Genomic DNA, 14,964 nt, shown 5'->3' with positions numbered 1-14,964 from the left:
AACGATGAATCAAATCACTAAGTAATTTGCAATGAAAGTACTCTTTTAACATTTCTTTCAACCTTTTCCTAGGGCAAACCGCCACACACCTTCTAGAAAGGAATTATCTGGAAAACGCAGGCAATCAAGAACACCTATGAGCTCAATGACGTACAGCAGCGGAATTCACGAATGGTTCACTAGAAATTCGAATTCCCAGGTGAAGGAGTTGGATTTCCCGGGGACAATGACAGAATTGGTGAGGTTCTCGTGGCCCCTTAGTATGCCCCTCTACTCCCTTCCTCCATGTGGAGTCTCTTCCTAATCTTGTAAATGGATCTGCCTACCCTTTCTTTCTTTCTTTTTAATATATTTATATATTTTATTGATTTTTTACAGAGAGAAAGGGAGAGGGATAGTGAATTAGAAACATCCGTGAGAGAGAAACATCCATCAGCTGCCTCCTGCACACCTCCCACTGGGGATGTGCCCGCAACCAAGGTCCATGCCCTTGACTGGAATCGAACCTGGGACCCTTCAGTCCGCAGGCCGACGCTCTATCCACTGAGCCACACCGGTCAGGGCTGCCTACCCTTTGTTGATTGTGCTTCCTGGTCTCATTGGGACACCTGGCCACGCTACTGGCCTCACCCGTCCAGCCACATTTCCTGTTCGCGTTTCACGGCAGGCCACACACCCTGGAGGATCATAGTTTTGGTTTGGTTTGGTCACAAAATTTTTTTAAAGAAACCACACCATGAACCCATCGTCCCCAAGGCTGCCAAGCCTCCCTGGTGGACCTGGTTAGTGTGGTAGAAACAGGAGGGGGAGAAGCCAAAGAATACAGCACTAATGGAAGTATTCAGAAGACGGTAACATTTTTTAAACGTAACTTTTTGTTTGGAGTAAAAACAACTACAATAAATGCTTGAACCCAAGAGCGACCATGTAAAAACATCATTACAGTTTGTTCTTTATATTTCAGTTACCTCTGTGGGAACGGAGTTAGACTCCGAAAGCTTACATTCGAAATGTAAACTTTAGGAATCGAGATTGTTAAGCTCTTCCAGTTACTTTTTTCAAAATATATTTCTATTGATTTTTTACAGAGAGGAAGGGAGAGGGATAGAGAACTAGAAACGTCGATGAGAGAGAAACATCGACCAGCTGCCTCCTGCACACCCCCTACCGGGGATGTGCCTGCAACCAAGGTACATGCCCTTGACCGGAATCGAACCTGGGACCTTTCAGTCCACAGACCGACGCTCTACCACTGAGCCAAATCGGCTTCGGTAACTGCCAGTTACTTTTACATTAGTTTGAAATATATATATATATATATATATATATATATATATATATATATATATAATTTTTATTTTAAAATATATTTTATTGATTTTTTACAGAGAGGAAGGGAGAGGAATAGAGAGTTAGAAACATGGATGAGAGGGAAACATCGATCAGCTGCCTCCTGCACACCCCCCACTGGGGATGTGCCCGCAATCAAGGTACATGCCCTTGGGTGTAATCGAACCTGGGACCCTTCAGTCCGCAGGCCTGACGCTCTATCCACTGAGCCAAACCGGTGGGGGCTATATTTTTATTTTTAAAACACAATTTCACATCGCACGCTGGGCTCCTCGCCTACATATATAAAAGGCTAAGCAACCAGTTGACTGGCTGGTAGATGTGCCCTGACCAGGAACTGAACCGTGACCTCCTGGTTCACAGGTCGATGATGCTCCACCCCTGAGCCACGCCGGCCAGGCTGATGTACGTTTTTGGTGAAGGGCTGTGTGATTCTCTTTGCTCAGCTTCAGCCGAGTCCTTAACTGCTAAGTAGACCAACAAGATTCTTATTTGAAACACTGACACACATTTTCCAAATAAATTATCCTTTCCCCTCCCCCCCCCCCCCATATCTGAAGCCCGCCCTACACTCAGTCTTTGCTTTAGAGAAGGATCTTCCTCGTTTCCTTTCCAGAGTCTGCGAAGCCGGGACCTCTCTCCCCTAGTGGCGCTGGGGAAACATGCCTGGCAGTGTCTACACCGAAACAGAGACAGGCTCCGGTCCCGAAGGCAAACATGGAACCACCGCGTCGGCTCCGAGAGAGACGCGGCCGCCACGCGCTTCAAAACAGAGAGACGCCCTGAAATCACAACCACGTTTCCCGTGTCCTATAGCGAGAGGAGGGAGTCTTAGCGTGTTCCTCATTTAGATTCCTCTTCTTGACTGTAAACACCACTTTCTCCAACAGTGACACACTCCAGGATGCCGTGCTTCCCTTGAGCGTGGAAGCCTTCTTTTTTTTTCTTTGAAATTTCAGACCTCGCCATTTGGACAGCGCATTAAAAAGTGAAGTGTATATGCTTCTTATATAAGAGATGATGGGAGCGGGCCCGCTATTTTACAAGTGTCTCTTGAAGAGGCTTTTGGTCCCAGTTTGGAAAACCAAAGCATCATGAAACGTATTTCTTTGGGAAATTGCAGTTTGGCATAGTAGTCTTCCGTTTTAAATACATTTAAAAAATATATATTTTATTGAGTTTTTACAGAGAGGAAGAGAGAGGGATAGAAAGCCAGAAATAGCAATGAGAGAGAAACATCGATCAGCTGCCTCTTGCACACCTCCTACTGGGGATGTGCCCCGAACCAAGGTCCATGCCCTTGACCGGAATCAAACCTGGGACCCTTCAGTCCGCAGGCCGGTGGGCTTACTCCTTTTTCTAAGGCTTCTTCACTCCTTGCCTCTTGCAAGGACATTCTCTCCCCTTAGTTCGCTCACCTAGAACACAGGTATAAGAGCCTGGCTACCCCATGGGCCCGCCTCACAAAGGCCTTCCGAACAAGGCGTCTGATTAATACATCATTTCCACTCCATTGTTTTGTTTTGATTTGTTCCCAGCCTGCCTCCATCCAGACCTCCATTGCCCCGATGATAAAATGAATGAAGCTGGAATTCCTGACAGATGCTGCCTCATAAAGTCGCGTGGGCTCCAGCCAAACGCATGGCAAACTTGCAGGCTGTTTGTGAGCGTTAATGAGATGAGCATCTATGGCAGCATCACACGTGTGGTCCGCAGGCCAGACTCACAGGGGCACACACTCTCTCCCTTTTGTTCCAATTGTGATCTAGTGATCATTTTCAGCATCACCGGTGGACTATTTTATTTTATTTTATTTTTTACAGCGAGGAAGGGAGAAGGATAGAGAGTTAGAAACATTGATCGGCTGCCTCCTGCACACCCCCTACTGGGGATGTGCCCGCAACCAAGGTATAGTCCTTGACCGGAATCGAACCTGGGACCCTTCAGTCCACAGGCCGACTCTCTATCCACTGAGCTACACCGGTGAGCGCTGTGAACGTATTTAAAATGCTGATTTCAAGACTCACCTATAGAACCTAGAACCAGAAGCCAGCGCGCAGGGATCCTGCATTTTTAAAGCTCCTGGTGGGGGTTGGTGTATCTCATTTGAGGGTCCTAGACACACCTCTAGATTACAGTCCTCCGCTGAAATACCCACGTGACATGATTTGAATGGGATGATAGGCAACTGATGATCAGGCAATGGATGATTAGGGTGATGCTGCCTAGATAATAAAAAATAACAACCAATGAACACACAAGAAAAACAAACAGGCCCTAACCAGTTTGGCTCAGTGGATAGAGCAACGGCCTGTTCGATTCCGGTCAAGAGCACGGACCTTGGTTGCGAGCACATCCCCAGTAGGGGGTGTGCAGGAGGCAGCTCATGGATGTTTCTCTCTCATCGATGTTTCTAACGCTCTATCCCTCTCCTTTCCTCTCTGCACAAAATCAATTATATATATAAATATATATATATATATATATATATATATATATATATATATATGAAGAAAAACAAACAGAAACTCCCAGGCACAGACAATAGGATGGCAGTCAGCCGAGGGAAGGCGGACAGAAGAGCAGTCAAAGGTCAAAGGGGTGACTTGGGGCGACACACGCACCATGCATCATACAGATGATGGATCATACACAGGCTTGAAACCTATGTTTGCCAACCTACGTTATTCACCAATGTCCCCTCCGTAAATTGAATTTGAAAAGCATCTGCGGCACATGAGCCCTTTCTCAGAACCGTTTTCCCATGTGAGCCCTAAAAATAAGTGTGTAAAGAGTTATCCTATGTCCAAGGCAGAGCGCACTTTGCAAACCAAGAAACGGACACACAGAACAGAGACCGCACACCGTTAGCAGAGGAGTGCTATGCTCTGACTTACCCCGGCCACGGAGACACGCCGCGAGCAGGCTGGAGGGGGCTCTGCCCGCTGCAGCATGGCACCCGGACGCAGGATACCGCCCCGTGGCAGAGCTCAACCTTCTCAGGACCAGGGTGGTGCCTTGCTCACTACCAGTGACCACCTGCCAAGAACTGGGGAGCTATTAATACTCGTGGAGCGCTCTGGACTAGAAACCCATCGCCAGCAGGCGTCCAAGTCCATGTCTGTGGCAGGCAGTTAATCTAATTTGACTTTCTCTGGAGCCCTGCAGGACAGAAACGGCCCTGGCTGGGGTGGCTCAGTGGATAGAGCGTCGGCCTGCGGACCGAAGGGTCCCCGGTTCCATTCCGGTCCAGGGCACATGCCCTGGGGTGTGGGCTCCATCCCCAGGAGGCAGCCGATCCATGATTCTCTCTCATCATGGATGGTTCTATTTCTCGCTCCCTCTTCTTTCCTCTCTGAAATCAATAAAATATATCTAAAAAATAAATAAATAAAAACAAAGACAGAAATGGATCCCGACCCCTCTGTGAAGCACAGAAATGTCTCTGGTCTCCTCCGTGGCTGACCTAACGCCTCGTGCTCCCTCTGAATCAAGCGCCTCCTTTATTCAGGGAATTCTCCAAGAGCAGGTAGCTGCCCGGGACTCTGCGTATGAGCAGAGATGGTCCCGTGCCTGAGGGCCGGAGTGTAAGCAAGAAGGTGGTCCTGGGAAGAAGGACAAATACATAAACCGCCTGGGCCGTGTGGTTCAGTGAATTGAGTGCTGTCCCAGGCACCAAAAGGCCGCTGGTTCCATTCCCAGTCAGGGCACATGGGATGGCATTGACATGCTGCCTCCTGCATGGCCCCTGCTGAGGACTGGACCCACCACCAGGGCATGTGCCCTGACGGAATCGAACCAGCGACCTCTTGGTTCCTGAGAGAGAGAAAGAGAAACATCTATGATGAGAGAGACTCATGGATAGGCTGCCTCCTGCACACCCCCCACTGGGGATGTGCCCGCCACCAAGGTACGTGCCCTAACCGGAATCGAACCCGGGACCTCTCAGTCCGCAGGCTGATGCTTTATCCACTGAGACACACCGGTTTCGGCCGTTTAGGATGCTTTTGATAGAAAATAAATGGCTCTGAAGCCTGCCGCATGCTAACGTCCATAGTTAGAAAGTCTGAGAAGCGTTCTCGGGCTGTGGTTCCGCCATTGGCTATAAAGTTTTACAGTCCTGTTCTGAGGATGTAAAGGTCTGTGATCGGAGTCTCTGTGATCTGGAGGCTAAAGGGGAGTTGTTCAGAGGCCAAGGCCACGGTGAAGAGAAACTCCTCTCTGGCTTGGGAACCGAACAGACATGGAGCCAGAGACTCCAGGTGTGAGATAGGCAGGTTTGATTTGAGACTCCTTCTAAAATTACGTTTTTCCTGGAGGGTGAATGAAAGTACCCCTCTTAATGCATCTCATTATTTTGAGAGTAAAACACAATTAGGACTATAACACACAGTGCATTCTTTTTTTAAAAAAAAATATATATATATATTTTTAGTGATTTCAGAGAGAAAGGGAGAAGGAGAGACAGAGATATCCATGATGAGGGAGAAGCATGGATCGGCTGCCTCCTGCACGCCCCCACATGGGGGATCGAACCCGTAACCCAGGCATGTGCCCTGGCCGGGGATCGAACCCGGGACCCTTCAGTCCGTAGGCCGAGGCTCTATCCACTGAGCCACACGGGCCCGGGGCAGGCTGGACGCTTTAGATTAGGGGTGTCGAACTCAATCAGAGAAGGGGCCAAAATCTAAAATCCTGCCTAAATCGCGGGCCGAATGGTTTACTGAACAGTCATAAACTGACAATGTCATAAACTGACAGCGGAGTGCAGTGATGACAGCGCGGTGCGGGCCACATTGCAAGGCCTGGCGGGCTGGATTTGGCCCGCGGGCCTTGTGTTTGACACATGTGCTTTAGATGCCACAAGCCGTCCGCATTTATTCAGACGTCCGGGAACTAGGAAAACGTTGCCCGGCTGACCTCTTCTCCCCTTCCCAGGGACAGCCAGAAAAACAAAGACAAGGAAGCCGCGGAGCAGATGATGTGTGAAAGCTGTAAACTGCCGAGCAGGGCAGGCACGGCGTCTCTGCCGGGACAGCGTGTGCCCGCCCCGCCTCCAGCGACCCGCGTGGCCAGGGCCGCCCTGTTCCCGCGGGTCCTGGGCGGGGGTCTCCCTTGTTTAGCTCCTGCTTCTCCTCGTGGGCTGGGAGGTCACTTCGGGAAGACAGAGCCAAAGCTTAGACTTTTTTTAAAAAAAAATAAAATTTTAAGCCGGGACCGGTGTGGCTCAGTGGATAGCGCGTCGGCCTGCGGACTGAGAGGTCCCGGGTTCGATTCCGGTCAAGGGCATGTACGTTGGCTGCGGGCACATCCCCGGTAGGGGGTGTGCAGGAGGCAGCTGGTCGATGTTTCTCTCTCATCGACGTTTCTAACTCTCTGTCCCTCTCAATTCCTCTCTGTGTAAAATCAATAAAATATATTTTTAAAAAATTTTTAGATATATTTTATTGATTTTTTACGGAGAGGAAGAGAGAGAGAGGGAGAGAGTTAGAAACATCGATGAGAGAGAATTATCCATCAGCTGCCTCCTGCACACCCCCTACTGGGGATGTGCCCGCAACCAAGGTCCATGCCCTTGACCAGAATCTAACCTGGGACCCTTCAGTCGGCAGGCCGACGCTCTATCCACTGAGCCACACAGTTCAGGGATAGACTTTTTTTTTTTTTATGTCTCCAATGGCTGGCACATTGGACACATTTCCCAAGTGTCTGTTGATTATATGGAAGTCACATTGCTGACAACACAAAGCGAAAGTTCTAAGCTGATGGCCAGTCTGTCAGCGTTATCTGTGACGCTGTTGTATTTACACAATGACAGCCGGGCCGGCGTGGCTCCTCAGCCTAAGAGTATCCCCTTTGGACCAGGAGGATCCCTGGCCAAGGTACATGCCCTGGTTTTGGGCTTGATTCCTAGTGTGAGCATGCAATGATTCTCTCTCATCATTGATGCTTCTCTCTCTCTCTCTCTCTCTCTCTCTCTCTCTCTCTCTCTCTTTTTCCTCTCTGAAATAAATAGAAATATACTTAATAAAAAAACAATTACAGATCCTTAATTTCAAACTCACTAAGTCTGTGGTCAGCAAATTGCGGCTCTCGAGCCACATGCGGCTCTTTGGCCCCTGGAGTGTGGCTCTTCCACAAAACACCACGGCCTGGGCGAGTCCATGTTGAAGAAGTGGCGTCAGAAGAAGTTTACGTTTAAAAAACGTGGCTCTCCAGAGACATGTCCATCGCGGTGCTGTTGCTATCTGGCTCTGTGGACTCATGAGTGTGCCGACCACTGCACTACGTTATTCTGTTTTTACAGTCCACCCACCAAGACAGGTCAAACGCACCTGCCCCAGGCCAGCTCCTGAGGGTTTACGCAGATGGAAGAAAAAAAAAAAATCTCCTCCTCCAGTGAGGTTATGGAGTCTCTGTAACGAACCACAGTCTATATACCCAGAAGCCGCCCTCATAAATACTTCTGGGTTTATTTGATCGTTCTGGCTGTCACTGGGAACAGAAAATCAGTTAAACAGCATCGCAGTTAATACCGACTCAGCGGCTCCAAACCTCAGCTGGCCAGGGTGAGAATCATATGGAGGCAATCTGAGTTTTTCGGCCGCCGGGAATGCAGCGGGCAGACCTCCGCACGAAGGGGATCGCGCATCCATCTTCACGGCGCCGATCGGCGATCGGGAAAGTGCCCTTTCTCATCGTCACGGGGGGGTTTCTGGTCACCCCACGATCGCCCTGGTGCGTGGGGAGTGGGAAGACGCCAGGGCCTTTTCTGCTTTTGATCTTTTCTTTTTCTTTTTTAAAAAAAATACATTTTATTGATTTTTTTTACAGAGAGGAAGGGAGAGGGAGAGAGAGCTAGAAACATCGATGAGAGAGAATCATCCATCAGCTGCCTCCTGCACACGTCCTACTGGGGATGTGCCCGCAACCAAGGTCCATGCCCTTGACCGGAATCGAACCCGGGACCTTTCAGTCCACAGGCTGACGCTATATCCACTGAGCCACACCGGTTTCGGCTCTTTTTCTTTCTTTCTTTCTTTCTTTCTTTCTTTTTTTTTTTTTAAATACATTTTATTGATTTTTTACAGAGAGGAAGGGAGAGGGAGAGAGAGTTATAAACACCGAGGAGAGAGAAACATCCATCAGCTGCTGCTTCCTGCACACCTCCTACTGGGGATGTGCCTGCAACCAAGGTACATGCCCTTGACCAGAATCGAACCTGGGACCTTTCAGTCCGCAGGCCGACGCTCTATCCACTGAGCCACACTGGTCAGGGCAGAAACAGCTGGTTTCTATTGGTGACAAAGCCACAGCTCTGCTCACACCTCGGTCGTTTGTTGCTCATCTTCATAACTACAGGGAATGTGAAGTTTCTGTTACAAAGTCGGCGAAGTAGAGCTGCCATTTTCCCCATCTACATGGACAGATCCCCCCCGAATTCTCAGAGTCTCCCCCGAGGCAAGAAGCGAACAAACTCCCGTTCTAGAGACTTTTTAAACATCTGCCCTTGGCAACCACACAGAGTCGCCATCCTCAACCTTTTTCATGATCCCATGTCACACGTAAACCGGCTACTCAAATTCTGCGGCACACCCAAAAATAGGTAGTTTCGCCGATCTCACAAGAAAAAATGGGCGTGATTTTGATTCTTTCCTACCAGAAGTGATGGCTGTGTTGGCTACTGCCATTCTTTAATCTGATCATCTAAGGCACATGTGTCAAACACAAGGCCCGCGGGCCAAATCCAGCCCGCCAGGCCTTGCAATGTGGCCCGCACCACGCTGTCATCACTGCACTCCGCTGTCAGTTTATGACATTGTCAGTTTATGACTGTTCAGTAAACCATTCGGCCCGCGATTTAGGCTGGATTTTAGATTTTGGCCCCTTCTCTGATTGAGTTCGACACCCCTAATCTATGGGGAGAGGGGCCCGTGCCTCCGGGTACCAGCTGTACCGGTTAATCATGTGGATTTTCCCCAATAGACGGAGTTACACCTATGTTGACATATATGTGATTTGATATGTATGCGGTTTTGATGTATTGACAGCAGGCCCCGCAGGGAGTGGGGTGCGGACGGGCAGGGGCGCACTGTCTGAGCGGTTTGGAGATGGCAGGCTCCCCTGGTCAAGGGGCGGTACGGCTTTTCCCAGTTTGCATACTGCCCTCTCCTGGCCTGGACGGACAGGAGCGTTCAGAGCTCATTCAGATGCACGTAGGTCCGCCCCACCTCTGCATGGGATACGTGTGTGCGTGGGAATTTGTTTAAAATATTCAGAAAACTGCCGAGACCGGTTTGGCTCAATGGATAGAGCGTCGGCTTGGGGACTGAGGGGTCCCGGGTTCGATTCCGGTCAAGGGCATGTGCCTTGGTTGCGGGCATATCCCCAGTGGGGGGTGTGCAGGAGGCAGCTGATTGATGACTCTCTCTCATTGATGTTTCTAGCTCTCTATCCCTCTCTCTTCCTCTCTGTACAAAATCAATAAAATATATTAAAAAAAATATTCAGAAAACTGCCGAAACCGGTGTGGCTCAGCGGTTAGAGCGTCAGTCTTGCGGACTGAAAGGTCCCAGGTTCGATTCCGGTCAAGGGCATGGACCTTGGTTGCAGGCACATCCCCAGGAGGAGGTGTGCAGGAGGCAGCTGATGGATGTTTCTAACTCTTTATCCCTCTTCCTTCCTCTCTGTAAAAAAAATCAATAAAACATATATATATATATATATTTTTAAAAAGAACCCTGTGGTAGTAAGAGAAATAGCGAAGCACACAGAAGTAGAAGGCACCAGAGGCCTAACTCATAACCACACACGTTCGCTCTTCAAAACGGAATGCCTCATTTCTTGCTTCTTATTGTGACTTGTCTCAAGCTCCATAGGCCACACATTTACCCATTGGGAACATTTTTATCCACCCCCCCCCACCCCGTTTCCCCTAAATTCTTTTTTTTTTTTTTTTAATATATTTTATTGATTTTTTACAGAGAGGAAGGGAGAGAGATAAAGAGCCAGAAACGTTGATGAGAGAGGAACATCGACCAGCCGCCTCCTGCACAACCCGTACCGGGGATGTGCCCACAGCCAACGTACATGCCCTTGACTGGAATCGAACCCGTGATCTTTCAGTCCGCAGACCGACGCTCTACCACTGAGCCACACCGGTTTCGGCTCCCCTAAATTCTTAAAGGGTCCCTGACACTGAGAAAATGCCTGCCACCCAGCCTGCCGGCTGCAGCCACACCCGAGTACACACCCTGCTGGTCCGATCGGTGTGTGCGCCTGGGCCCCTGCGGGCTGGGATCTCCCTGCTTGTCCTTGACCCTGGCCGGCCAGCCCTCTCCATATCAGCGAGAACCTGGCGGCCGGACGCAGAGTCTGATTCTACTCCTGTGCTTTCTAAGAGGGAGAGGCGGTTCTCTAAACTTTTTAAAGAGATGGAAAGGCACGTACCTCGTTCAGACGGCACCGAGCCTGTCACCAGGAGGGTGTCTCACGTGCAGGCCGGCTGGACGGAGAAGGGGGCTGTTTGATTCCCTCTCTCCGTGAAACAGGATCGCGAGAAACCAGCGGTAACCAACACACTGTTTGCATTTATCTTGAACACTCCACCCGTGTCTCTCCGGCCATACACAGCCTCTATTTCAGCCCCTCGTTCACTTGTTTGCCACCAACATGCCCAATATACTTAAGAGTTTGGAGGGTAAGCCCTGGCTGGTGTGGCGCAGTGGATAGAGCGTCGGCCTGCTGACTGAAGGGTCCCGGGTTCAATTCCCCCCGGTCAGGGCACATGCCCTGGTTGTGGTCTCGATCCCCAGTAGGGGGCGTGCAGGAGGCAGCTGATCCATGATTCTCTCTCATCATGGATGTTTCTCTCTCTCCCTTCCTCTCTGAAATCAATTAAAATACTTTGTTGTTGGTTTGTTTGTTTTTTAAAAGAGTTTGAATAGTAAGAGGAAAATGAGTCTCCATTTATTTCAGACATGATATTGATAGGAAGTTGACAAATACAGCACAACAAAGCTACCGCTTTTAACTCCAAATTCAGTTTAGTTGGGTCCATTAATTTGCATCTATTTGAAGAGGTAAATTCTTTTATGGGTCACACCGGCACGGCCCAGGGTGACCCCGAGAGGGAGCGGTGGGTGAAGGATGGAGAAAAGACAGACAAGAGGATGAAAGCTGGGTCTTGGTGGGACACTGCTCCCTGAGAGACAGCGCCAGGGGCCCCTAAGCCGCGTCTTTATTTTACAGCCAGATTTCCACGAGGCAAAGGAAGGGCTGGTCAAGATATTGACAGCATTCTCATGGGTTTCCGTCCTACTCAACTCCATGCACCTGAACCCTATCAAGCCCACGTCACTCAGGCACGTGGGGCCACGTGTTCGGACCACAGATTCAAGCTCACAACCACAGCTGCTGGCTATCCCCGTGCTGGGAGGCCCTGCCCTCCACGTGGGGGCCTGCACGTGGCCACGAGAGGAGGGTGCCCTCTGCTCAGTCGGAGGCTTGAGCCTGTCCCGAACACGGTAGCCAAGCCCCACACTTTGACACCCACGTTCCTTGTGAGGTACAAGGAGAAAAATACTACTCATCTGTAACACCAACACGCCCGCTTCCCCCTATGACATGTTCTCGCCACATCCATCCTCGGACCAGCTTTCGGACGCACCTTGTGAACCCATTCAGATCCGGGGGTGGGCAGACACACAAGCAGTTTTCACCACTCCATGGTACAGTGAGGTGGGCATTTCCTTTCGTGACGAAAGAACGTGTCCGTCGGGTGAGATATGGGGTGACGTGAACCCTCCACGGGGACAGGCGGAGCCAGTGCCGGCCTTACAAGGTTCCTCTGCTTCTGGGGGGGACCCACGTGTCTCAGGCTGGGGGTGCCCCGTTTACACCAGGCGGGACTGGGCGTGGGGCTGCCTGTGAGCGATCAGGGGCCAGCTGGGAGGTGATCTGAGCAGAATCCGCGGACAGGAGGGCCCCTCAGACTTAATATCGCACAGCCCTGTGGCCGGCAAACCGCGACTCGCGAGCCACAGGCGGCTCTCGGGCCCCTGCAGGGCGGCTCTTCCACAAAACACCACGGCCTGGGCGAGTCTGTGTTGGAGACGTGACGTGAGGAGACGTTTACGTTTAAACAACGTGGCTCTCCGAAGACATGTCCATCGTGGTGCTGTGGACATCTGGCTCTGTGGACTGATGAGTTTGCCCACCCCTGGCACAGCCCACCGCTCCTGCACCGGCTGCAGGCTCCTGTGCTCTTACTGAACGACACAGTCCCAACCCGAGGGTGTTCCTCGCTGCAGGAACCTCTCCCGTAGACATCAGAGCGGTGCCCGCCACCCCGGTCTCTGGGGACGGCCCCCAGCGAGACGCACCCTGCAGCTGAGCCTCCTGTCCGGTGCCCTCCGGCTTCCCCCCAGCGAGACCCTGAGCGTCCGAAGCAACGTGCACGGAACCTCACATCACCCGCAGGAACCACGTTATACAACCATCGTCAACCTTCAAACCCCGACGTGGCAGAACCTCGGGGAAAATGGATGATTTCTTTTTCCCCCAAATAAAACTCGGTCTCTCAAAATAGAGAGAGAGAAAGGGAAAGAAGGAAACGGCCAGACATCTACCACTTTAAGGAGATATAGATAAAGAAATCAACCCCCAAGTGGACATTTCCTCGCAGGTATCGCTCATGAGGACGGTGCTCCCCTCCATGGCGTTGGGACGGAGGCACAGGCGAGGTCCTGGCCCCCAGAAGGACCCCCACATTCCCAACGCAGAAGGCACAATGGCACCCGGGACCCCGGTCCCCGGCCCCGAGTCCCCGACACTGAACGTCTTACAGAACCTCAGAGGGAAGGCAGGAGAGGGTGGGGGTGAGGGGGAGAGATCGACCAGAGGACCTGTGTGCATGCCTATGGGCCTAGCCAGGGGCCACAGACAACAGGGGGAGGGGGCGGGCGTGGGGAGGGGTTTGGGGTGGGAACGGGGGGGGGGGAGATAAGGACACACATGTGATACCTTCATCAATAAAGAAACTGAAAACTAAATAAATAAAAGTTGTGGAATAAACAACAACGAAAGAATTAAAATTAGCACACACAAAAAAAAAAAAAAAACACAACACAAAACCTTAAATATTGTTATGGCATCTAAAATATTTCCTCCCTCCTCTTTGGAACATCCAACTTTGAAACTCGCATAATAAAACGGTACCTCCCATTACAGTAAAAAAAATAATAATAATAAAATAAAAAATCTCCCTGCCACCTCTCCCTGCCCGCTTCCACCCTGGCACGGCCATGCTGTGCCATCTCACCATGTCACTCCTGAGGGATTCCACCCCTGCCCGGGTCCCCCCTGGCTCGCAGGCCTATGGGGGGGCGGGCATCCATTCACCTGGCAGGTATTGGGTGTGTGTGTGTGTGTGTGTGTGTGTGTGTGCAAAACTGCTTCCTCCCAGGAAGCAGTTTGATCTGCTCTAGGTCACAGCTACCTAGGAGGTGGGTCTGCAAGAGCTGTGCATGGCCAGCCAGCCTGACAGCGTGCAGGGAGAGAGAGAGAGAAAGAAGAGAGAGAGCGCAAACGCATGCATGGTCCAGTTGCAAGGTCCTTGCTTCCCACCCACGGCTCATTCAAGGAGGGAATGCGCCCCATGGCCCCCCCAAAACGCACGCCCTAACCCTAACCCTAACCCTAACCCTAACCCCGGCCACTCACGCCCGGGACCTGTCAGTGTCTCTGCACCTCTCCCTGCCGGGCCGCCCGCAGGGAGCTCCTACCTGCAGCCCGGGGTGGCGAGCCTCCTCCTCGGGGGCCGCCGCTGGCTCTCCTTGCGCCTCCGAGTCTTGGGGGGCTCCTGTCCGCCGCTGGGTGGGTGATGGCGGGGACCCCGGCTGGAGCAGCGCAGGAGCGCCCGGTTGGTCTGCAGTGCCCGCAGCGGGATCCGATCTGATCAGCGGCTCCGAGCTGCAGACTCAGCTCTGACTCCGGTCTCAGCGGCGCTGCCTGGGATATTCTCCCAGCCCAGGGGTTCCCATTGGCTCTCAACGCCAAACAGATCACACCAGCCTCCCTCCTCCCCTCCCACCCCTGCTGGCCCCCCTCCTCCCCGCCTCCCGCAGCTCAGGGACCCACAAACATCGCAGCCGCACACACTCCAGCGGCTTCTCCCCGCCTCCTCCCTGCAGCCTGTGGACTTGCAGCCTCCCGGGCAAGCGGCAATCTTATTTTATTTTTTAATTTTATTTTATTTTAAAAAGCAGACTTGCCATCCAAAGCTTCTTGTTTATGTGGAGACCTTCTCCACGCCCCCCCTCCCTCCTCCTCAATCTGCAAAAACCACCCCTTCGCCCCTCAGATCTTCTGCCTTCTTTGGTGGATGGGTTTGCAATGGAGGAATGTCCTATGCCTGGGAGATATGCCTCCTCTCTCTCTCTCTCTCTCTCTCTCTCTCTCCTCTCTCCTCTCTCCTCTCTCCTCTCTCCTCTCTCCTCTCTCCTCTCTCCTCTCTCCTCTCTCCTCTCTCCTCTCTCCTCTCTCCTCTCTCCTCTCTCCTCTCCTCTCTCCTCTCTCTCTCTCTCTCTCTCTCTCTCTCTCTCTCTCTCCCCC

General features: G+C 51.5%; 1 protein-coding gene across 1 annotated transcript in view; it reads right to left on the bottom strand.

The window, feature by feature from the left end:
• The window catches only part of GREM2 (gremlin 2, DAN family BMP antagonist), a 35,388-nt gene extending 21,003 nt beyond the window's left edge, over positions 1 to 14,385 (bottom strand). The window contains exon 1 of the mRNA XM_084868794.1: positions 14,136 to 14,385. The gene's annotated coding sequence lies outside the window, so the exon portion shown is untranslated. The remainder of the gene's footprint in view (positions 1 to 14,135) is intronic.
• Between the last annotated feature and the right edge of the window lie 579 nt (positions 14,386 to 14,964).

The sequence above is a fragment of the Pipistrellus hanaki genome (genome assembly GCF_964339955.1).
Source record: "Pipistrellus hanaki genome assembly, chromosome: 20".
NCBI classification, from domain to species: Eukaryota; Metazoa; Chordata; class Mammalia; order Chiroptera; family Vespertilionidae; genus Pipistrellus; species Pipistrellus hanaki.
Note: the sequence above shows the minus strand (reverse complement) of the source record. Positions and strands in the feature narration are given on the sequence as shown.